Below are 23,171 nucleotides of genomic sequence, written 5' to 3'. Positions count from 1 at the left end.
CTAAACCCTTTTGTGGTGTATATTAGTGCAAAAGAAAAATATATTTGTTGTTCAGCGGTGCAGTTACATGTTTTAAAACCTTTTGTGTAGTGTATAAGTGAAAAAAATAAGGGCCTATTTGCTGTTTATCGGTGCGGTTATATGTTCTAAAGCCCTTTTGTGTAGTATATAAGTGGCAAAATAAAAATAAAAATATATTTGCTGTTCAGCGGTGCAGTTATATGTTGTATTATTTGTTTGATCTAATAGTAATAGATATTTTTTTTAAATCAGTACACATGATCCCTCCCTGTTTATAGCTTGTGGGCCAATGAGAAGGCTGCAATATCTTTGACTTTAGGAGTAGTGTTGATTTCGAATTTTCGCTATGCAAATTTTTGAAATAAGAATTTTTGTAATGTGAAATTTTGTAATATAATAGTTTGCTATATTGCTATATATTCTTGTTTTAGAATATTACAAATATTCTAAAAAAAACTAATATAGCAATATAGCACATATAAAAAAAATAAAAATAATATAGAGCAATTTAGCTAATAAAGTGCTATAATCTTTGTCTAATAGTTGTCATTTTTTTTCTCATCTGAAGTTCAGATTGGAAAAAAATTACAACTAGAAAAAAAAAGATTATAGCACTATATTAGCTAAATTGTTCTACATTAGTTATTTTATTTTTTCGCTGTATTGCTATATATTCTTGTTTTAGAATATTCCGAATATTCTAAAAAACAAATATATAGTTTTTTAGAATATTCAGCTTTTTTTTTTTATCTGTACAGTTGTTCCACTTTGGCATGCCTGGGGGTTAGAATATACCATCGGATATAAGTTTTCACGATCTCATTGATTCTTATTACGAAAATTCGGATTATGAAAATTCTCATTACGAAAATTCGCAATAAACACTACTCCTACCGGATATTCGAATTTGTGAATATTCGCCAAATATTCTACTAAATCTTAACAAAATATGGTGAATTTGAATATGACCCCTGCCGCTCATCACTAGTAGTGATGAGAAGAGTGGCGTGGGAACTTGTGTTGCGAGCGGTGAGGCTTCTGACCCAGAGACCATTGAGGAGGACATCAGTGACGTGCAGACAGTACTCGATAATGATGATGTAGCTGATCGCACTTGCGACCCGGGTGAATTAGGGGCTACATCATCATCAGGAAAAGAAGGTGGCAGCTTGCCCATGAGGCAGCGGCGGAGCCAGCAATTCGCTAGCATGTCCGGTAGTGATGGACGTACATCTGATGGGACAGTTCGCGAACGCGATCGCGCAAACGCAATCAAATGTTCGCAAACCACAAGTTTGCGGCGAGTCCCATTAATTTTAATGGCAGGCGAACCTGAAAAACCTTCAGCTCATATTTGCAGCCAATAAATAATTACTAGAAGTGCACAAATAGTCCCACAACATGGACAGTGACATACCAGATGTATTATTCGAATTTGCGATCTCCATTCAATATTATTTTTTTTATGCAAAATATTGGCAATATTATTTTTGCGTATGCACGTGCGCACACCATTTATAATTATTTTTTTCCATTACCGTTTGTCACTGTGTGTAGCAGAGGGAACACAGCAAAACCGCAGACAAATGCTGCAGTACCCAAATGCACTATATAGAAAGTATATTATTGGTATATAACACCCCGCTTCTATCAGTTTTTTGGGGGGCGACTGGTACATCACACCGTTGTAATTATTTTTTCCAATAGCGCTTGTCACTGTGTGTAGCAGAGGGAACGCAGCAAAACCACAAACAAACGCTGCTGTACCCAAATGCACTATATAGAAAGTATATTATTGGAAGGGGCGTAACTACCATAGCGGCAGACCATTCGACTGCTATGGGGCTCAGGGCAAGAGGGGGCCCAGTCTTAGTTGGGATTATTTCCTCTTTTACTGGAGGTGAAAACTTGGTCAGGACTCTACCCTCTAAAGCAGTGGTTCTCAACCTTTCTAAAGCCGTGTCCCCTTAATACAGTTCCTCATGTTGTGGTGACCCCCAACCATTACATTTTTTTCCTTGCTACGTCATAACTAATTTTGCTATTGTTATGAATTGTAATGTAAATATCTGATATGCAGGATGTATGCCAGTCTATTACAAGGTGTTAGGTAGTTCGGTAATTGGCGCTGTGTTGTGGGGGATCTGTGGATGGCGCTGTGTTGTGAGGGATCTGTGGAGGGCGCTGTGTTGTGGGGGATCTGTGGAGGGCGCTGTGTTGTGGGGGATCTGTGGAGGACACTGTTATATGGGGGATCTGTGGAGGACGCTGTTATATGGGGGATCTGTGGAGGACCCTGTTATGGGGGATCTGTGAAGGACGTTGTTATGGGGGATCTGTGGAGGACGCTGTTATGGGGGATCTGTGGAGGACGCTGTTATGGGGGATCTGTGGAGGACGCTGTTATGGGGGATCTGTGGAGGACGCTGTTATGGGGGATCTGTGGAGGACAGTGTTATGGGGGATCTGTGGAGGACACTTATGGGGGACCTGTGGATGGCACTGTTATGGGGTGGATCTGTGGAGTACGCTGTTATAGGGGATATGTGCTATGACACATAGGGCCATGAGGGGGGCCAGCATAAGACATATAGCATCTTATGCTGGTCCCCCTCATGGCCCTATGTGTCCCCTCATGTGTCCTAAACTGCGCACATAACTGTCTTTGCGTGTACAGTATGCTGCTCCTGTGTGAAACAACCTCTCTCCTATTTGTAGCGTCATACAACCCTACCTCGTGAGATTTCCCTACCTCCTGACTTCCTGTCGCACTGCTAATGACGTGAGGAGGCGTTCCTGAGTTTTGACGACCTGCGCATGTGCAAACCGACAGTTTATGGAAAATCTCAGCTGAGTTCAGCTTTACACCGGGACACTGCGCATGCGCAGGAGAGCCTTAGTAGGGAAATATTACGGCCCAGTGTGCAAGCACGGCTAACTCCGGCCGGCGCATGCGCAGTGTCCCGGTGTGAAGCTAAACTCGGCTGAGATTTTCCATAAACTGTCAGTTTGCGCATGCGCAGATCGTCAAAACTCAGGAACGCCTCCTCACGTCATTAGCAGTGCGACGGGAAGTCAGGAGGTAGGGAAATCTTACGAAGTAGGGTAATGTAACGCTACAATCGTGCAGCCCTAATAGGAAGCCTCAGGTGACCCCTCCGGAAAGGGCCGATCGACCCCCAAAGGGGTCGCGACCCCTAGGTTGAGAACCGCTGCTCTAAAGGAACAACTTTTAGCAAATGAGGCAGTGAAAAAATGGCCCAAGGGTAATTGAAAAGGGTTTAGGCGGAAACCCTTCTGTCCTGTGTGGGGGGCCCGTTTGATCCTTTCTATGGGGCCCTTACTTCTCTATATATGCCACTGATTATTGGTTCTATTAGTTTTTTGGGGGGATGACTGGTATATCACTTTTTCTAATTGCGTTTGTCACTCTGTGTAGCTGCAGTATCGCTGCAGAACCGCTCACCACTGCTGCACAATATAAATCCACTATAATATGCTTTCTATGTTAGAAAGTATATTATAAGTGTATTACACCCCTCTGTATTGCACACCTATCAATAGTACAACTATACCAGTCCTTAAAAGGACTTTTGTGGACCTATTTGATAGTGTTTTTGTCCCTAACAGTCTGCCCCTGCTCCACACAGAAACCTTTCCCTACACTGACAAAAGACTGAATGTAAAATGGCGGCCAGATTGGGTCTATTTATAAGGTAGGGGGTATGTCCATGTGCTGAAACTTTTCAATTGGCTGTCCTATACCACCTGATGGATGTGTCATGGGTCAAAGTTCTTCACTATGTAAAAGAATATGGCGGTGCGAATATCGCAATATGTTTGCATGTTCGGCAAATCGCGAACAAGCTAATTTCACAAAGTTCGCCGCGAACCAACCGCTGGGCGGACCGCAAGGCCATCACTAGTGTCCGGGAGTCAGCAGGGTGTCAGCAGTGGGAGGTCTGTAGCCAAACGTGACCGGGGTAGACCACCGACTTTGCAGCAGCCTACCTGCCCGGGAAGTAGTGGTGCACAGGTTCAAAGAAGAAGCGGTGGTAGCAGTCAGTCAGTGTGTAGTGTTGGGGGTAAAACCACCTACTCGGCGGTGTAGAAGTTTTTTGTTCAGCCGCTGGAGGAGGTGAACATGGCCATATGTAGAATCTGTGGGCAGAAGGTGAAGCATGGCCAGGGTGCCAATGTTGCCACCAGGGCCCTGCGTCAACATATGCAGAGTCACCATTAAGTAGCCTGGGAGAACCATGGCTCCGATGTAATGGTCCAGCATGCCGCAGCAAACGCTGCATCACTCAGTGGCAATCACCCGGTTTTAGCCAGTCAAGGCTCCACCACTTCAGATGAAGCAAGCTGTCTGTCCTTCCCATTATCTGCTGGTCCTGATGCTTCTGCTCCTCCACCTCCTACTCCTCTCTCAGTCATTCTGTCAGCAATCGATCACCGTAGCGATTCCCAAGAGACAACAGTTTGCGTGCACTTATCCAATGGCCCAGAAGCTGAATGTGCTCCTGGCCAAGTTGCTGGTGCTACAGTTCCTCACTTTCCAAGTGGCGGACTCTGCACCTTTCAGAGAACTGATGGCTTGTGCCGAGCCGAGGTGGAGAGTCTTAAGCCATCATTTCATTGCCAAAAAGGCAGCACCAGCCCTGCACACACATGTAGAAGAGAAGGTTGGCCAGTCCTTGAGCCTGTCGGTGTCTGCCAATGTGTTGGTGTCTGCCTTGCGCCAATGTGTGGTGCTTTAACTACAGTCAGGGACAATAAATGTCCTTTACGGCCCACTGGGTGAATGTGGTTCCGGCACAGACACACCAGCAACTTGGCCAGGTGACGCCATTTCTGCCTCACCGTTGTCATGCTTTTGGTCCTGCGACAATCTCCGCCTCTGTCTCCTCAGCCTCCACTGCAGAGACAATTCACAGTGCCCATCCAGCATACATGTGCAGGGCACGAAGGTGTCATTCTGTTCTGCACCTCATTTGCCTGGGCGAACTGAGTCACACAGGGGAAAAACTGCTCCATTCCCTTCATCAAGAAATCGAATCCTGGCATTCTCCGCGACAACTCAAAATCGGAATCATGGTGACCGACAACGGGAATAACATGGTGTTGGCGCTGTGTCAAGGAGGGCTGAGCCATACCACTACATGATACACGTGTTCAATCTAGTTGTCAAGCAGTTCCTAAAGTCTACCATCTGCAAGACATCCTAAAAATGGCCAGGAAACTTTGCATACACTTCAACCACTCGTACACCGCAAAGCGTACCCTCCTTGAGCTGCAGTGGCAAGATGCATGCCCCAACATAAGCTGATATGCGATGCTACCACCCATTGTGGAAAACTTATTAGGATGTGTTTTTAATATATTATGTATTGTCATCATGTCTCTCAGTGTCAGGGTAAACCATTGGAGTAGATATATTCCTGTGTATGTGCAGACACAGCTGCCGGGCGCAGAGGTCTCTGTCGGCGAATGGTCCAATGTGCTATGCACTGGGCTGTGGGAGACTGATGTGTTCAGCAGAGCAGTGTTTTCGCTCCAGTGGTAATGGGTGTTAGCTAGCTATGTTATTCTAAATGATGGTGTCTTGTCTTCCTATGTCATCACTTCCTGTATGTCATCACTTCCTGCATCCTTGTTACATGAAGTAAAAGGTCGGGTGATGGGCCGGCCCCTTTTCTTTTATTACCCCTTTTGTGAGTAAATAAAAGTGAGCAGACTGGCCAGGAGCAGGGAGTCGCTCAGCAGAACTGAAGATGATAACACCTTTGTCTGTGTCGTGAAGAGATTTACCTTTTCTTACACAATGTTACAAACGAGATAAACGAGCTTGACGAGGCGGCAAATCATAATCAGGTGGTTATTATGGGGGACTTCAACTACCCAGATATAGACTGGGAAACTGAAACTTGTATATCTCATAAAGGAAACAGGTTCTAGGCAATAACCAAAGACAATTACCTCTCCCAACTGGTTCAGGACCCGACTAGAGGGATGGCCATACTGGACTTAGTATTAACCAATAGGCCTGACAGAACAACAGACGTGCAGGTTGGGGGACACCTGGGAAATAGTGACCACAAAGTAATAACCTTCCAATTATCATTCAAGAGAGCGTTTCTACAGGGAGGAACAAAAATACCAAACTTCAAAAAAGCTAAATTTAGCCAACTAAGAGAGGCCATAGGCCTAACTAAATGGGATAAAGTCCTCACAAATAAAAATACAGCCACAAAATGGGATATCTTTAAAAGCATCCTAAAATCTCATTGTGAGAGGTACATACCGTATGGGAATAAAAGGTTAAGGAACAAAAAGAAACCAATGTGGATAAACAGAACTGTAAAGAAAGCAATAAATGACAAAAAGAAAGCATATAAAACACTAAAACAGGAAGGTAGCACGGAAGCACTGGAAAACTATAAGGAAAAAAATAGAACATGTAAAAAAGAAATAAAAGCGGCCAAACTAGAGACCGAGAGATTAATTGCCAAAGAGAGTAAAGCTAACCCTAAAATGTTCTTCAATTATATAAATGTTAAAAAGTATAAATCTAAAGGTGTCGGCCCGTTAAAGAGTAATGAGGGGGGAGTCGCAGAGAGCGACGAGGAGAAAGCAAAGCTGTTAAATATTTTTTTCTCCAATGTATTCACTGAGGAAAATAAACTGTCAGATGACATGCCGAATGTTGAAATAAATTCCCTATTAAAAGTGTCCTGTCTGACCCAGGAAGAAGTGCAACAGCGACTTAAAAAGATTAAAATAGACAAATCGCCAGGACCGGATGGCATACACCCTCGTATCCTAAGGGAATTAAGTAATGTCATAGCCGGACCCTTATTTCAGATATTTGCAGATTCTATATTGACAGGGAATGTCCCACAGGACTGGCGCATGGCAAATGTGGTGCCAATATTCAAAAAGGGTCCAAAAACAGAGCCTGGAAACTATAGGCTGGTAAGTTTAACATCTGTTGTGGGTAAACTGTTTGAAGGTTTTCTGAGAGATGCTATGTTAGAGCATCTTAACGGAAATAAGCAAATAACGCCATATCAGCATGGCTTCGTGAGGGATCGATCATGTCAAACAAATTTAATCAGTTTCTATGAGGAGGTAAGTTCTAGACTTGACAGCGGCGAATCAATGGATGTCGTATATCTGGACTTCTCCAAAGCATTTGACACTGTACCACATAAAAGGTTAGTATATAAAATGAGAATGCTCGGACTGGGAGAAAATGTCTGTAAGTGGGTAAATAACTGGCTCAATGATAGAAAACAGAGGGTGGTTATTAATGGTAAATACTCAGATTGGGTCACTGTCACTAGTGGAGTACCTCAGGGGTCAGTATTGGGCCCTATTCTCTTCAATATATTTATTAATGATCTTGTAGAAGGCTTGCATAGTAAAGTATCAATTTTTGCAGATGACACTAAACTGTGTAAAGTAATTAACACTGAAGAGGACAGTATACTACTACAGAGGGATCTGGATAGATTGGAGGCTTGGGCAGATAAGTGGCAGATGAGGTTTAACACTGACAAATGTAAAGTTATGCACATGGGAAGGAATAATGCAAGTCACCCGTACTTATTAAATGGTAAAACACTCGGTAACACTGACATGGAAAAAGATCTAGGAATTTTAATAAACAGCAAACTAAGCTGCAAAAAACTGTGTCAGGCAGCTGCTGCCAAGGCAAATAAGATAATGGGTTGCATCAAAAGGGGCATAGATGCCCGTGATGAGAACATAGTCCTAGCACTTTACAAATCATTAGTCAGACCACACATGGAGTACTGTGTACAGTTCTGGGCTCCAGTGAACAAAGCAGACATAGCAGAGCTGGAGAGGGTCCAGAGGAGGGCAACTAAAGTAATAACTGGAATGGGGCAACTACAGTACCCTGAAAGATTATCAAAATTAGGGTTATTCAGTTTAGTAAAAAGACGACTGAGAGGAGATCTAATTAATATGTATAAATATATCAGGGGTCAGTACAGAGATCTATCCCGTCATCTATTTATTCCCAGGACGGTGACTGTGACGAGGGGACATCCTATGCGTCTGGAGGAAAGAAGGTTTGTACACAAACATAGAAGAGGATTCTTTGCGGTAAGAGCAGTGAGACTATGGAACTCTCTGCCTGAGGAGGTGGTGATGGTGAGTACAATAAAGGAATTCAAGAGGGGCCTGGATGTATTTCTGGAGCGTAATAATATTACAGGCTATAGCTACTAGAGAGAGATCGTTGATCCAGGGATTTATTCTGATTGCCTGATTGGAGTCGGGAAGGAATTTTTATTCCCCTAAAGAGAGGAAAATTGGCTTCTACCTCACAGGTTTTTTTTTGCCTTCCTCTGGATCAACTTGCAGGATGATAGGCCGAACTGGATGGACAAATGTCTTTTTTCGGCCTTATGTACTATGTTACTATGTAATATCTGATGCGAGCGGATTTCTACTATAAATATTTCTATTACACACCCTCCATATGTTGGACCAACTATGCTAACACAGAAAGGCCATAAACAAATTATTGATGATTCAAACTGACAGGAGTACTCCTCTGTGTAGATTCGATGTCAGCCAGTGGCAGCTCATGAGTGACACCTGCCGTTTGCTCAGGCCCTTTGAGGAGGCCATGTTATTTGTCAGTCGCCAGGAATACGGGATGAACAATGTCATTCCACTGCTTCATGTCCTGGAACAGATGCTGCTAAATATGGCTGGTCAGGGGACTGGAGACATGGTGCCTAGATCTCATGGCCACATGAGCCCTGTGGCAGCTGAACTGGAGGAGTAAGAGAAGAAGAACATTGGAGTACAAGCAATGTGTAGCAAAATGGGTGGTTTTTTCTACATAGGTGACAGAAGAGGAGGCGCAGGAGCAGACAGAGGAGCTACAGGGCAATGAGAAAGACAAGACAGAGGACCCAGACACACCGTGACAGTATACAGTGGAGATGGAGGCAGGGAGTCCCTCTGAGTCACTTGCACAAATTGCCCAATGCATGCTCACTTGCTTGTGTAGTGACAGATGAATTGTCAGAAGATGGCAGAGGAATGACTTCTGGCTCTCCACCTTGTTGGACCCTCAGTACCAGTCCAAAACGGGGGCCTTTTTTTACACTCGGTGAGAGGGAGGACAAACTGAACTACTATAGAGACATCCTATGTAGTCAGTTGGCTGCTGTCTATCTGTGCCATCGTCCATTCTCTTGCAGGTCTGATGGGGGGGCCTCTGCACTCACGTTTCTTTGCCATGGCTGCTGTGGCAGGGTGGGGGGATTGGAGCAGTTCCACTCCATTGGCAGCAACTTGAGTCTAGAGTCACTGATGATCAGCTTTCTTCACCCGCCTAGTGAAAAACTACTCACCAGCAGCATCAGCTAGACCTGGAGCATGACCTGAACCAGCAAGTGGTGGCATACTTGTGCAGTACCCTGCCACTCCACATTGAAGATACGCTGGACTACTGGGCAGCCAAACTGGATTTGTGGCCGCAACTACCAGAGTTTGCCCTGAAAAATCTGTGTGGGTGTTTAGTGCGGCAGGAGCCATAGTTACCCAGAGAAGAACTCTCATGTCCACCTAAAATATGGAGAGTCTGAGCTTTGTCAAGATGAATCAGGCATGAATCAGCCAGGATTTACACCCACCAATGTCTGATGCATCAGACTAGATCATCCATGGTGCCACACCAACACTTTGAAAAGAGACATTTTTTTAGGCTACTTGCCTCAGCTACTATTCTGATGTTGTCCACCCACCTGATGCCACACATCTGATGCCAACTGCTCCTTCTTTTACCCACCATCTTTAGCTGGTACTCGTACTTGCCACCCACCTCCCCACTCTGTCACCAGGGTCACTCTGTGGTCTCCTGAAGCTGCTGCCAGCTACTCACTATGTCACCTTGCCACTCTGTGGTTTCCTAATGCTGCTGCCACCTCCCCACTCTGTTACCAGGTCACTCTGTGGTCTATTGGTGCTGCTGTCACCTCCACACTATGTCACCTAGCAACTCTGTGGTCTTCTGATGCTGCTGCCACCTCCACACTCTGTCATTGTGCTGCTCTGTGGCCTCCTGATGCTGCCGTTACCTCCAGACTCTAATTGGGCCACTCTGTGATCTCCTTATTCTGCTTTCATCTCACCACTATGTCATAGGGCCACTCTGTGGACTTCTCATGCTTTTCCCACCCTCCCCACTTCATGACTGGGCCACTATTTTGCCTTTTGGCCTGGCTGACATCATTTATATGACCCATCTTCTAAACTGTCAGAAGGAAGGAAAAATGAGACACCTAACGGATCCTGTAAGGCCTGTATGGTCCCATCAGAATTGGCTTGTGATTTGGTAGCCAAAAGCAGGAGTGGGTAGAAAACATAGAACACATGCAAATATTCCATTCACGTGTCATCTCTGTTTTGGATCCACTCCTATTTTTTTTTGTCATTAGCAATACTGATGGATTACTGACCAAATGCTGACCGAGTGAAGGCGGATGCTCAACAGACAGGATCCATTTTTTGGGGGTTATTGTTCTGACGGATCAGAGGAAAGGCAAAATAATCAGTGAAGTCAACACAAAATTACTGCTGACACCCTCTCTACTCTGTCGAAGGGCTCTACTTCTATAAACTTTTAATAGAACAGGTTCTGTAGACATATATGTGGAATATGCTGATAATGGTATAAAAGGAGTACACTTCTACTTGATGCTAACATTGACCTGTAAGGCTGACTTGAGTTATTTGGTCAGTTTTTGGCCCCGTGACTGCCCAAATAAGTGAAGTGTGCAGTGATTCTAAGAGCAACGCCTGTAATCTGCATGTCATACTGACTCTACTGTATTGTTTCACTACCAAAGCAGAACCCATATGCGTGTTACTGTTAGTGTTGATTGCGACTATTCTAATCACAAATTTTTATCGTGACTATTGGCACTTTGAGAATTTGCAAATATCTAGAATATAATGATATATCTTCGTAATCACAAATATTCTAGATTTTTTTTAAATCAGTACCTGTGATCCCTCACTGCTTCTTGCTTCTGGGCCAATGAGAAGGCTGCAATATCTTTGAGTTTAGGAGTAGTGTTGATCGAGAATTTTCGTATCTCAAATTTTTATTGAGAATTTTCCAATTGCCGGTTTTTGCAATCAAGAAAATAATGACTAGATTTTGCTGTAAATAAATTTGAATCGAGCCAAATATTTTCGAAAAAATCCGGCTAACCGACTGAATCAAATTTTTTTTTAAATTTGCTCATCATAACATGAATGAAACTTTGTGTTTTTTGTATTTCTCCTAGGAAAATATTAGAAGATGAATGCCTAAAAAATATTTTCTTTGAATTGGTTGAATGCTAACGGTAGTGAAGAGAAAAGGCTTTTACAGGTTACTCCATGCACATGACTGAGCTCAGTGTCAGAGGATTTGTGGTGGCACATAGTCCCTTGCAGCTATGATTTACAACACTTGATGACTCCACATACCGCCATACCTTGTTCTGTCAGATGCCATATGATGGAGAACAATGCTTTAAGGGCAATATACAATAGCTTAGTAATACGGCATGCAATGTTCTTCTTGTCTTTAATTTGTATAGAAAACACTGGCACCTAATTACTGTCCAATATGAAAGAGTACTGTAAAATAGACATGTGCTATAGACATTAAGTACTTAATTAGGCTACTTTCACACTAGCACTTTTGCTGGATCTGGAAAGGTTCAGCAAAAATGCTTCCATTACTGATAATACAACCATCTGCATCCGTTATGAACGGATCCGGTTGAATTTCCTTTAACATAGCCAAGACGGATCCATCATGGACTCCATTGAAAGTCAATGGAGGACAGATCCATTTTCTATTGTGGCAGATTGTGGCAGAGAAAATGGATCTGTCCCCATTTACTTGCATTGGGGGTCATGCCGGATCTGTCTTGCTCCTCATCCCATGTTGCGGTTTGCTCTCCGGTATGATAACTTAACTAAATGGAACAGAATGCATTTTGGAACATTCTGTTCTGTTCAGTTCAGTTTTGACCCCATTGACAATGAATGGGGACAAAACTGAAGCGCTTTTTTTCCAGTATTGAGCCCCTATGACGGATCTCAATACCAGAAAACTAAAACTCTGGTGTGAATATAGCCTTAAATGGGCAAATGATCACATCTAGGTGCTGCCTCACTGTTCTAATCAAAGGGCCAACCTACAAGTAGGAATTAAAATTTTCCACCCAGCTCAGAATTCCCCATATATAATTTGGTCTGCGAGAAATAAGGACAGCACAAGGACGCCATTTATATATATTTATAGAGAAAACCACACACACTCTTGAGAGTTTAGATATGCCAGGTGGATTTATTGTGAATCATACACTTCAAACTGTGAAGTAGGTGCCAGAAACATTTGCAATAATAGACAAGTAAATGCTTCTGTTGGTAAAATTACACGATACTGCCCCAGTCGGGCATTAATTGCTCCGTTATAATGAAAATAATGTTGAGCCGTGAGTCATATGGAGAGTTGCGATGCTTTAGACGTTTCGGTCATATGAGACCTTTGTCAGTAGATCACAGGTATAGTTGCGGAGGGCGGGACCTCTGCACGTCAGAGTAGCTCCCAGCCTACTCTGCCGGGCTGCGGTCCCGCCCTCCGCAACTATACCTGTGATCTATTGACAAAGGTCTCATATGACCGAAACGTCTGAAACATCGCAACTCTCCACATTACTCACGGCGCAACATTACTTTCATTATAATGGAGCAATTAATGCCCGACTGGGGCAGTATCGTGTAATTTTACCAACAGAAGCCTTTACTTGCTTATTATTGCAAATGTTGCTGGCACCTACTTCACAGTTTGAAGTGTATGAGTCACAATAAATCCACCTGGCATATCTAAACTCTCAAGAGTGTGCGTGGTTTTCTCTATAAATATACACGGGCTTTGCCGTATACCACAGCACCTCGTCCTACCACCAGGAGTGCATGTGTCACTCTATTTATTATAGTGCATTGAACCTGTTAGTATTATGCCGACAATTACCTATAAGAGCCTCATAGGCCTCCGTAGCTGGCAGGCCCAGAAACCTTTGCACAGCTTTCTACCAGAAGCTGTGAGCAGTGTTTTCAACGATGCTTGCAGATTAACCCCCAGATTCCACAGTCATTGTTGACTACTGCATTAATGGAGTTTGCAGAGGGAAAGGTCTCCCTCTGTGAACCCATCGGCTCCCGGTGCTCTGATGATGGGATGCCGACACCTATCATCTTTTATGACTTAGGTTTATAGAATTTGCATGATCCCACTAGCTTTTTTCCTTGGAGAGATGACCCTTGCGATGCATGTTCCACCACTGTGTTAAAGAAGCATTCCGACAATAAATGTTATTGTCTGACCTGTCAGTAAAGTTCATGATGTAAACTATAGTGAAGGTAATCTTCTGACCAGTGACTGTATGTGTGAGTTATAACCTCCCTACTGATCCTAAGCTGTGTTATGTGACTATTACTCTCCAAATAACACAGCATCATATGTGTGGACAGGAAGCCAGTTTCTTTATGTGCAATGCCTTGAAAAAGGTATTCATTTAACTTTTCCACATTTTTTCAAGTTACACCCACAAACTTAAATGTATTTTATTGGGATTTTATGTGTTAGACCAACACAAAGTAACACGTTTGTGCGAAGTGAAAAGAACATGACACATGGTTTTCAAAATTTTTAATAAAAAAAAATCTGGAAAGCATGCAATTTTTCATTAAAATCTTACGCTTTTCCTGGCTCACACCACTTTTTTGACTTGTTGAGAATAGAGGGCATGGTGTGGGTGGGGAAAAGGGCAGGCTGGCAGGCACATCTGATTTATTTTGTGCCAGTTTTTAACGTAGAAAATGGCTTAAATCAGTGCAGCAAGGGAGCTGGTGTAGATTTAAAGAGGACCTTTCACTAGAATAAAACATCTAAACTAACTATACAGACATGGATAGTGGCGCCCAGGGACCTCCTGGCACTTACTGTTATACCTGGGCGCCGCTCCGTTCTCCTGGTATAGCCTCCGGTATCTTCATAGTTAGGCTCCACCCAGGGGAACCTGACGGCGTCTCATTCTCCCATGCTGTAGCTTTGGCCAATCGCAGCGCTCAGCTCATAGCCTGAGAGAGAAAAAAGCCTCTCAGGCTATGAGCTTAGCTCTGCCATTGACCTGCACTATAAAAATGACACATGATCTATCCTATCTGGTGAACTCCTAAACAGCCATTTTTTTTGGTTACCTTTGCTCACAAACAGTGTAATATTGAGCAATCAAAAACCATATGTACGCAAAATAGTACCAATAAAACTCAACTTATCCCGTAGTTCCCAAAATGGGTAATTTCTGGGGAGTTTCTACTGTAGAGATGCATCAGAGAGTCGTCAAATGCAACATGGTAACTTAAAATTAACCCTGTGAAATCTCTCTTCCAAAATCCATAAGTTGCTCCTTCCTTTCGGCTTCCTGCCATGTGCCCACACAGCAGTTTACAACCAGATATGCAGTATTTCTGCAAACTTCAGAATCTGGGTAATATTGAGTTTTGTTTGGCTGTTAACCCTTCCTGCCTTATAGGAAAAAAATGGATTAAAATGGAAAATCTGCAAAAAAACAAGGAAATTTTGAAATGTATCCTTAACCAACTCACATCCGCTCATAGGATATAAACGTCCTATGGGTGGATGTTAAACTCTGAATGGATGTTCTGGAACGTCCATTCAAAGATCGCAACTGCACGCTAGTTGTGCAGATGCAGAGTGGGTTGCCCGCTGTCAGTGACAGCAGGGCAACTCAGAGGGAAGGCAGGGACAGTTCCCAGGTGTCCCTGCCTTCCAGATCGCTGCATACAAAGTGCTCACCACGGTCGAGAGAGTGCAGCAGCAGCTGTCGGGTCTTTCACAGACCTCAATCATCCCTGCACTGAGGCTGTACAGCGTAGTTTAATGCCGCACAGCCTCTCTGAGGGGTATATTTCCCCTGTAACTGGGGCCACTATGTAAGCCCCAGTTACAGGAGAAATTAATAGTGGGGGGAAAAAAAAGTGAAGTTAAATGTCCCCAGAGGTCTTGTATGACCTTATGGGAGACACAAAGTGTAAAAAAAAAAAGAAAAAAAGTGTTTTATAAAAAAAATAAATAAACAAGGTTTCATACTGTAAAAAAAAATAAAAAAAAATAGGAAGAAATAAATAAAATAGATATATTTGGTGTTGCCGCATCCGTGACGGCCAGCTCTATAAATATATCACATGATCCACCCTGTCCAATAGATCTCACGACCATGGGAAAAAGAAAAATGAGGAAAAGAGGATAAGATGCATTGGCACGTATGACTGTAATAACCAACAAATAATGAAAATCCTTAAAAAGTACTGGAGGATACTTACCAGCGATGATGAATTAAGATCCGTTCTATCACCATATCCCAGTGTGACATATAGGAGGGGACAAAACCTAAAGGATAAACTGGTTCACAGTTTCTTGCCTGAAAAAGAAACAATAAATACAACCTGGTTAAAATCTAGTATTATTGGCTCCTTTCCATGTGGCAACTGTACCTTCTGTAAATACCTACCCAGAGTAAAGAAATTTAAAAACCCCACAGATGGACGTGAATATGCAATAAGAGAGTACTTTAACTGCCGAAGCAGTGGGATTATCTACATTGCATCCTGTAATTGCCCTAAATTATATGTGGGTAAAACCACACAGGAGCTGAGGCGAAGAATATCTGGACATATCAGCGCAATAAATACAGGGAAAGATACGTCTCTCTATAGGCATATTACATACGTCCATGGGGGTAATCTTGAAGTCCTGAAATTCTGGGGACTGACGAAAAAATCTTTGGGACCCAGAAGTGGAAATTTAGATATCAAACTCCTACAGGAAGGGGCCAGATGGATACATAGGTTGCAGACTTTAAGTCAAGGAGGCCTAAATGAAGGCTTTTCATATACAGCCTTCATTTAATATATGCATATGAGATAGTAAATATAAGGAAAATAAATTGATAATGAAAAATAATAAAAAGGAGGAAAGATAAAGAATATCGACCCCCAATAGATTGCCAGAAATAACCCACCCATAGATAAGAAGTTTGGCCCACTCTAATAAAAACTGATGGGTCCAGCCGTATCCCTGCTTCAATTATCTCTATAATAAAAAATAAATAAATACAATAAAAAATAAATAAAATATAAAAATTTATTTTGAAGCATTTCAGGATGGTGAAATCAGAATGGTGATATAGTACAACATCTAGGAAAAATGGACTGGATACAGCGTGAATAGTCTATATTATATCTAATGGCTATTCATGACCCTTACAATAATATAGTATATATATGGTCTCTCATTACTAGTTAGCGCCTGACTAACAAGTTCAAAAGTTAGTAGTGATGGATGGAATGTACACTTTAAATAAGTGGATCCAAATTAAATATCAATACATTTCTTTTTATTCTCCCTTGGTAATGGAAACAAATCGGGTGGCACCCATTGATCATACATCTTACATTACAATGACTGCAGGTATCAATCACTTACAAGGAGTCTATTACCGCTGGAATTGAGCGATCTATTCAGTGCTTTTTTCCAAGTGATAGGATGACAGCCCTGAGATGTAAACATCACCTGACGTCATCGACGGAGAGACCGAATAAGGGAGCACACAGGATACATGTTAATCATACGCTTCCTGTCTTGCGATCACATGCACTGACTGAGGTTACCTTCGGTTGGTGATTGGCTGGGAGATCTAGGTGGGTGGGACTCTGGAAAGTATAAAGGGAGGTCGGCACAAGAGCGCGCGTACATATGCCCCGCATCCCCTGACGAAGCCGCAGTACGCGGCGAAACATGTCGGGAGGGGTGGTGTAATGTGATCCTTTTTTAGGCAGTCTGCAATTTGAGTGAGACAAGTCGAGTGGTTATTAATAAAACAGAGAGACAGAGAGGAGTGTAGTGAGGCAGAGAATTGTTTGATTGTGTAATACCGTCTCCTGGTGCAATGTAATTAATATAGCAAGTAAAATCAAGTGTCTAGCAGTGGATCAGATACAGAGTAGTGCTTACACTGACCTCTATGAGGATAAATAGAGGCAACAGTGTGGCCACTCGAATTCATTGGAAGGTGTATTGCTATAAAAGTATCAACTTTAGTAGTGGCAACATTGTCAATGAATTATAACCCCCAGTACAGGAATTATATAGTGGGGAAATTCTGAATGAATCATGAAATCACAGTCTAATTGCTGGTCCTGCAAAAAGACTAACTGCAGCATACTCACAATTGACCAGAGAAAAGTTAGGTGTCACATACTAACGGTCCTCACACAAACAAACAAATACATCATTACCTATGAATAGATAGGTTCTGTGTAACCCAGAGACAAAGACATGCTATAATAGGTTGTAAAAGTAGCAACCAGGCTTATTAATAATTGTCTCATAACTCTTTGCAACTGAAAGTTTAAAAAAAAAATATATTTGTGTTTTCTCCATTATATGTTTGTTAGTAAAATTAAAAATAATAAAGATATGATTTTAAATGTTGGTTAGGGACCCCTAAAGGGATTTTTGGTCCTATAGACCATTATAGTATAATGAACCCTGTCCAATAAACACCATAAAAAAATAAAAAGTGTGTATAAGTGATCAAAAAGCCGTATGTCCCACAAAATGGTACCAATAAAACAGTCACCTCATTTCGCAAAAAATTAGCCCTTACATAAGAAAATGATATATAGTTCTCAAAAAATGCTATTATTGTGTTGAAGTGAAAAAGAAAGTAGACATATTAGATATTGCCGCGTCCGTAATGACCTGCTCTATAACAATATCACATGACCTAACCCATCAGGTGAACACCGTCAAAAATAAAAAATAAAAAAGTGTGCTATAAACCTTACATCACTAAAAGTGCAAAACCAAGTGATCAAAAAGGTGTATGCCCCCCAAAATAGTACCAATCTAACAGTCACCTCATCCCGCAAAAAATGAGCCCCTAACTAAGACAATCGCCCCGCCCAAAAAAATATGGCTCTCAGACGATGGATACAATAAAATATCATTTTTTTGGTTTAAAAAATGATGTTTTTGTATAAAACTTAAGTAAATAAAAAAGTATACTGTACATATTAGGTATTGTCACGTCCATAAGAACCTGCTCTATAAAAATATTGCATGGGCTAACCTCTCAGGTAAACACCGTAAAAAAAAATATATAAAAATGGTGTCAAAAAAGCTATTTTTTGTCACCTTACATCACAAAAAGTGTAATAGCAAGCGATCAAAAAGTTTTATGCACCCCAAAATAGTGTGAATCAAACCGTCATCTCATCCCGCTAAAATGATACCCTACCTAAGGCAATCAACCAGAAAAAAAATAAAAATAAAATATAACTCTCAGCCTATGGAGATTGTTTTTGTTTCAAAGATGATATTATTGTGCAGAACTTAAATAAATGGAAAAAAAAAATGTATAGGTATTAGTTATCACCACATCCGAAAGAACCTGCTGTATAAAAATATCACATAATCTAATCTGTCAGATGAACATTGTAAATACCAAAAAAACGGTGCCAAAACAGCTATTTTTGGTTACCTTGCCTCACAAAAAGTGTAATATAGTGCAACCAAAAATCATATGTACCCTAAAATAGTACCAACAAAACTGCCACCTTATCCCGTAGTTTTCAAAATGGGGTCACTTTTTGGGAGTTTCTACTCTAGGGGTGCATCAGGGGGTCTTGAAATGTGACATGGTGTCAAAAAACCAGTCCATCAAAATCTGCTTTCCAAAAACCACGTGCCCGTACAGAAGTTTACAACCACATATGGGGTGTTTCAGTAAACAAAAGAACTAGGGCAAAAAATATCCAGTTTTGTTTGACTATTAAACCTTGCTTTGTTACTGGAAAAATGGATTCAAATGGAAAATTTGCCAAAAAAGTGAAATTCTGAATTGTAATATCCATTTTCCAGTAATTCTTGTGGAACACCTAAAGGGTTAACAAAGTTTGTAAAAAGTGTTTTGAATACCTTGAGGGGTGTAGTTTCCCAAATTATGTCAATTTTATGGAGTTTTTACTCTAGGGGTGCATCAGGGGGTTTTCAAATGGGTCGTGGTGTCAAAAAAACAGTCAAGCAAAATCTGCCTTCCAAAAACCATATGGTGTTCCTTTTCTACTGCACCCTGCCGTGTGGCAATACAGCCGTTTACGACCACAAATGGTCGTACAGAATCAGGGCAATAAATATCAGGGGAATAAATATTGAGTTTTGTTTGACTGTTAACCTGTCGCAGCCTGTTTTGGTTTCACTTTGTGTGTTGCTGGTATGTCCACACCCCTTGTTCAGGTGTGGATCATGTGACCTTTACCTCCCCCTATTTATTCTGACTTTACCCATCACTCCTTGCTCTGGATAGCTTCATTTGGTTTTGGAAGAGCTGGAGTGTGGTTCTTGTTGAAGTTCTGTTCATCCATCATCCTCAGAATTTAAGTGTTCTGCTTGTTGTGTTCTGTATTCCCCACTTCCTGGTTGTTTACTAGTTCTCAGCGAGATGCTGGTTCCTTTACCAGGGAGGGAACGGGTTGCCTTTGCCCTGTCATTACCTTTAGGGCATCTGAGGGTTACCAGGGTTTTCCAGGTTCCTGTGTATGGGCATCTCTACCATCAAGAGGTGCCCATACAGATAGGAGTTAGGGCCAGGAGCTGGATTTTATAGGTGGTGACCCTTTTCCTTCCCTAGCGGTGAGGCCTAGTGCCTTTCCTCTTCCTTCTTGTTGTCTTTTGGTGTTCTCCCCTACTATATCCGTGACATTATCCAGAGCCAATACTGCCATTTTTTGTTCTGATCTGTGCAGCTATGGATACTACATCTGCACTGGTCGAACAGTTGCAGAATCTGACTTTGGAGGTAGAGTAGCAGACCTGCGTGCAGCGGTCTTGCAGATTCAGAGTCCACAGGCTTCTGGTTCCGGTGGTGGGTCCCAGGCCTGCCCTAAACCAAAGGTGGCTCTCCAGGACAGGTTTTCCAGGAGTATTGACAATTTTATCCAGTTCAGGGATGAGTGTCAACGTGTGGGTATGATTATTTTGTTGCTTAAAAAGGATGTCCAATCTTGGGCTTTTTCTTTGCTGACCGGATCACCGTCCCTCCGGTCGGTAGATGAATTCTTTAGAGCCCAGATCGGATCTCTCAGGCCGAGACCAAGTTACGGGGTTTGCACCAGGGAGAACGTCCCGCAGAGACCTATTGCTCTGAATTTAGGAGATGGGCTACCTATAGAGTGGAACAATCCTGCTCTGCGTAGTCAATTCTGTCAGGGTCTCTCTGAGAGACTGAAGGACGCGTTGGCTTTTCATGAAAATCCTGAGTCATTGGAAGCAGCTATGTCCGTTGCTGTATGTCTTGATAGATGCCTTAGGGAGAGATCTAGGGGTCCTCAACTTCAGGATGTACTGTCCAACAAGAGTACTGCTTCCTTTGACACTTATGGTGGAGAGACACTGGTGGTTGCGCCTTGTGATGAGCCTATGCAGTTATGAGGAGCTACTCCTAGAACTAATGGCAAAATCTTGGGTCATGTGAAAGGAGTCTGCTTTTGTTGTGGCAAGAAGCAACATTTTGTGAATATTTGTCCATACTTGCAGCATCAAGGTGTAAACAAAAATTAAAAAAATATCCCCAAATTACTATTGTTGTTGTGGGTGGGGAGCAAGAAAACCTACTTTTGTCTTTTACAGGTAGTACCTGTTTTCTCCTGTCTAGCGAGGTGGCGTTAGAGTCCAAAACTGTGAAAATCAAATCATGTATCAACAGTGGGGCAGGTGTTAACTTGATTGATGGACAGTTTGTTCGCATTCACGGTTTGACTACTAATGCATTAGAGAAAAGTATTTCTGTCTTTGCAATTGACTCAGCACCTCTCACTCAAAAATGCCTGTTGCAGGTAGTGAATGACATTCATTTAAGAGTGGGTGATTTTCATTAGGATTCTATCTCCTGTTATGTGTTGGAGAGTTTGCTTGCTCTGTTGGTGTTGGGTCTACCATTGTTAAGCAAACATAATCCTAACATTGACTGGCAAGCGAGACATATTCTCAATTAGAGTGATTTTTGCATGGACAACTGTCTTAATGCATAATTCTGTATGGTTACCACTAAAACTGTTCACTCGTTAATTTCTGAATTTTCTGATATTTTCTCTGAGATTGGTAATCAGGAGTTGCCTCCGCTCCGAGTATGATTGTCCCATCAATCTTATTCCCAGAGCTAAATTGCCCAAATCTCGGTTGTATAGTCTTTTGGAACCCGAAAGAAAGTCCATGCGAGAGACTGAGAGTTTGGCAAAGGGACATATTAGACCATCCATGTCCCCAGTGGCTGCTGGATTTTTCTTTGTAAAGAAATGGATGGTATCCTGAGGCCATGTCCGGAATAACCTTCAACAGACATGACTAGGAAGGGTGCTGATATTTCTATCTTGTCTGATGTGGCATTAAAGGCCTTTTCTGCTGTGAAAGGATGTTTCACTTTGTCCCCTATTCTGGTGCAACCGGACGTGTCTCAGTCATTTATTGTTGAGGTTGACGCATTCGAGGTAGGGTTAGGAGCAATTTTGTCGCAGGTTCCTTCACCCAGTAAATGGCGCCCATGTGCATTTTTCTCTAAAAAAACTCTCGACTGCTGAAAGGAATTATGAGGTGGGGAATAGGGAATTGCTGGCCATTAAGTTGGCGTTTGAGGAATGGCGGCATTGGTTGGAAGGAGCAATTCATCCTATTATGGTAATCACGGATCACAAGAATCTGACCTACCAGGAGGCAGCTAAGCGACTGAACCCAAGGCAGGCCAGATGGTAATTGTTTTTCACCAGATTCAACTTCATCGTCACTTATCGCCCTGGGGTTAAGAACATCGGATGCTTTGTTGCGTAGCTTTCCTGGGTGGGGGGGGGGGGGGAGTCTAATAACCCTTGTCCCATTTTATCTGAAGGGGTAGTCATATCCGCTCTTTATCCTGATCTGAAAGCACTGGAGGATGCTCCGGACTCTTGTCCTCCAGGGAAATTGTTTGTTCCCTCCGAATTACATCACAAGGTGTTCGAGGAACATCACTGTAAGGTGCTTGCTGGGCACCATGGGAACAGATCGACTGTTGATCTCATCTCTTGCAGATTCTGGTGTCCGGGGTTGCATAAGTGTGTTGAGGACTATGTGTCAGCCTGTGGTACCTGTGCACGTGCTAAGGTGATACATACTCGGCCTTCTGTATCTCTCATTCCATTGCCCACCCCTCCAGACCTTGGACCAATTTGTCCATGAATTTTATCACAGATTTACCGAATTCTTTTGGGAAAAAATGTGATTCTGGTGGTTGTTAATCGTTTTAATAAAATGGCACACTTTATTGCATTACCCAGTCTACCCAATGCTAAAACTCTTGCACAGGTGAAATTGCACATTGTGAAACTACATAGCATTCCCTCTGATGTGGTGTCCGAGTTTGTTTCCAGATTCTGGAAAGTTTTCTGTACTTGTCTGGGTATACAATTGTCCTTCTCTACGGCTTTTCATCCTCAGTCGAACGGACAGACAGAGAGCACTAATCAGAATCTGGAGACTTACTTGAGATATTTTGTTTCAGAGAATCAGGAAGAGTGGTCATCATTTTTGTTGTTAGATGAGTTTTCTATAAATAACCGTAGACAGGAATCCACTGATAAGTCGCCGTTTTTGGAGCATATGGGTTCCATCCACAGTTTGGTACATTTTCTGGTGCTCAAAATTCAGGCATTCCTGAGGAGGAACAATTTTCCTCTTCTTTGTTTTCTATTTGGTGGAAAATCTAAAATAACCTGAAAAAGATGGGCAACAGGTATAAGCGTGCGGCTCACAGGAGACTTGAGAGTGGGTTATTCTGTGTGGTTTTCTACAAGAAACATTAAACTTAAGGTACCTTTTTGGAAGTTGGACCCAAAATGTATTGGTCCATATAAGATCATTGCCATTGTTAACCCTGTAGCCTTTCATCTTGAACCTCCTCAGGCTTTGAAAATCCATAACGTTT

Source organism: Bufo gargarizans, chromosome 6, assembly GCF_014858855.1.
Source record: "Bufo gargarizans isolate SCDJY-AF-19 chromosome 6, ASM1485885v1, whole genome shotgun sequence".
NCBI lineage: Eukaryota > Metazoa > Chordata > Amphibia > Anura > Bufonidae > Bufo > Bufo gargarizans.
The sequence above is the reverse complement of the archived record's forward strand: the minus strand, read 5'-3'. Positions refer to the sequence as shown.